This window comes from Nannochloropsis gaditana (genome assembly GCF_000240725.1).
Source record: "Nannochloropsis gaditana CCMP526 unplaced genomic scaffold scaffold454, whole genome shotgun sequence".
NCBI lineage: Eukaryota > Eustigmatophyceae > Eustigmatales > Monodopsidaceae > Microchloropsis > Microchloropsis gaditana.
Genome location: NW_005803499.1, coordinates 21,447 through 24,610, shown reverse-complemented (window position 1 = coordinate 24,610; position 3,164 = coordinate 21,447).

Here is a 3,164-nt window from a genome sequence, read left to right as displayed (position 1 = left end):
TCCCTCCCTCCCTTCCCTCCCTCCCTCCCTCCCTCCCTTCCTCTTTCCTCCGGGTGGTAGGGCTCTGGCTCGGCTCCGCTTCGACGACACTGTGAATGTTGCCGACGTGGAGGAGGCCATCCGCCTCACCCGCATGTCCAAGGTGGAAGGGAGGGAGGGAGGGAGGGAGGGAGGGAGGGAGGGAGGGAGGGAGGGAGAGAGGCATGGAGCTTGCAGGCCACCAAAACTGGCGACAAGCACCCACCGGGAGACACTGCCATCCGCCGAGGCCTTAAGGTTCTCCCTCCCTCCTTCCCTCCCTCCTTCCCTTCCTCCTTTCCTCCCTCCCCACCTGTTCCCTTCGCCATCACACGGCAGATTTCCCTCCTGGACGACGAGGAGGACGAGAACCGGGACAGCCGGGACGACATGAGCAAGGTCTATTCCCTCATCCTCGACTACATGCAAAGCCACCGTCTCGCCCGTCTGGAGTATATTCGAGCAGAGGCCATGGTCGTACAGAAGGGGTGGAAGACGGGTAAGAAGCACGCGTGCGCCCTCCCTCCCTCCCTTCCTCTCTCCCTTCCTCCCGTCCCTCGAATGGTGGTCCGCTTTCGTCCGTTTCTTGTCGCTCATGCACCGTCTCATTGCTAAGAAAGTCGCTCCCAAATTGCCGTCCTTCGATCGCATCTTTGGCTTCTCACGTCGTTCTCATCGTCTGCTTTCTCCCCCTTTCCTTTTCTTCCGTCGTTTCTCCCACAGAACAATTACGGGAGATGCTGGATTTCTATGTGGAGGCTGACGTTTTCCGGGTCAGCGCCGATCGGACGATGATTGAACTCTTCAACACGGATTGAGAGAGCACTGTACGCAGTGCAGAGCGTGGTAGGACATAGAATCGCGCAGGGAAATAGGTTGGAAGGGGAGCAATTCGCAGAAGGAAAGCTCAGCGATCGAGAAAAACATGGAGGGTGAAGATAAGCTCGCTCTGAAAGTAAATCTGACAAATCAAGCACAGATGAGGTCACTGCGAAGTTGACCTGAAAGCGTGTTTTTCAAATCGTCGCCCAGGCGAAGTGTTATTATTTCTTGCACATCTTGAAGATAGTCTATACGCAGGATGAAAAGGAGGATCAACTTTGCCATTTCTGCATACGTCATAATTCCACGATGACTAGCAATGTGGAATAGATCTTCCTTTTGAATTTCTCTGAATGGTTAGCACTTTCCTTTGTTTTTTTGTCCTATGAAATTTAAATGGTAATTGATACCTCCACTAAGGAGTCAAATCAATAGCTTTGATCACAAGCAGAAGAAATGATAAGAGCGCAAAGCTTGGAATAATCTCTTTATATGTCCCATTGATTAACATCTATCCTACAAGGGCGTGAACAACCACGATCAGAGTTTAGGAGAGCGATCAACTCCAAGCACTAAAAGGGCGTGAACAACCACTATAAGAATTGAAGAGGCGATCCTCCAAGAACGCTGCCCGACCAGGCATTAATTGCCGCATAATCTGACCGTCGTCTGGATAGCCTGGCAGACGGGAAAACTTCATGGAATAATGACGCCATTACTTGAAGTTTCGCGGGGCTTTTTTTCCTGGCTCGGAATTATACTTTTTACGCCATAACTGCGTTTCCCCGTTCTCCAAGGGCTCCGCCGTCGGCAACTTTGTATGGGGAAGCGCGGTAGATTTTGTTTTCAAGGAAGGACCAAGGGTGTGAGGTGGCTTTTGAAACACTGGTGCCATGTATGGGACTATTCTGACGGATCTCCGCCGCGCAACTTAACTCCCGCCTCGGATTCCGTGTTAGGCGTCGTAACGAACATTAGGAAGACATCGGATCTTAGATGAGAAATTATGCATCATGCGACTTGTGTGAATGTGCATCAATCTTTTGCCTGTTGCATTACGCATGCTCACGCGACTTCATGAATATGTCTTCCCTTACATACTCCTCCTGATCACGACAACACAACATTTCTCACATCACTCCAGGGTGGTCGATGGCCTTTAATACGTCTCCCGTCCTGCCCACGGTGCCCCCGCCGATCCACCCATCTTTCACCGATGCTCACGACGAGGACACGGTGGATAAATGGGTGCACCGTCTCCCTGACATGATTCGACTCACGGGTCGTCATCCTTTCAATGCCGAGCCGGATACAAAAGCATTGGTGAACCAAGGATTCATCACCCCCGCGGCCATGCACTATGTCCGGTAAGCATTGAGACAAGACAGAAAGACCCAAAGGCCTTCCTTGGGGAGGCTGCTTGTTGCATGACACGATCGACCTCGAATGCACATATTGCGGCTTCATGACACCCGCATTCGTTTCCTTCTCGTCCACACCTATTGTTATCGTTTCTTGACGCAATACCACTCGCTCCTTTCCGTACGCAGAAACCATGGTCCTGTCCCCCAGTTGAGCTGGGAAAGTCACCGGATCACCGTGTCGGGCGTGGGTGTCCCCCAGCCTCACACTTTCAGTATGGACGAGCTCCTCTCCCTCCCTCAGCGCACCTTACCCGTCACCTTGGTATGCGCGGGAAACCGGCGGAAGGAAGTGAATGTGCATAGGAAGAGCAAAGGATTCAATTGGGGGGCAGGAGCCGTCAGCAATTCCTTGTGGACCGGCGTGCCCCTCCATGTCCTCCTGGAGCAGTGCGGCCTGAATGCCCGGGATCTACCTCCGGGTAGTTATTGGGTGAATTTTGATGGGCCAGACGGAGAGCTGCCCAAGGGGGTCTACGGCACGAGCATCCCCCTCCGCAAGGTCCGCCGTTTCTTTCTTTTTCCCGCTTGTTTTTACTTTTTGGAGGTGTCTGGGGGTGGGGGGATGGTTCCCTCCCCCCATCTTCTCGGATCAGTGTGTCGCCACCTCCGTCGTGCATTCTAGACTCTTACCTCGACCTGGCCGGGCTTTTGGTCTTCTCCACGCCCCGTCTTTTCTTCCAGACCTTCCGTCCGCACTCAGACCCTCTTTTTTCCCCCCTCTATGTCTTGGGCGGAAACACAGGCGTTGGACCCTGCTCAGGACGTGCTCGTCGCGCACAAGCAGAACCACGAGCCTCTGATGCCCGACCACGGGTTCCCGGTCCGCATGATCATCCCGGGTAGGGCATTCGACGCCAGAGGACGGGGGAGCAAAGAAAGGAAGAGCAAAGCGAACCCCCC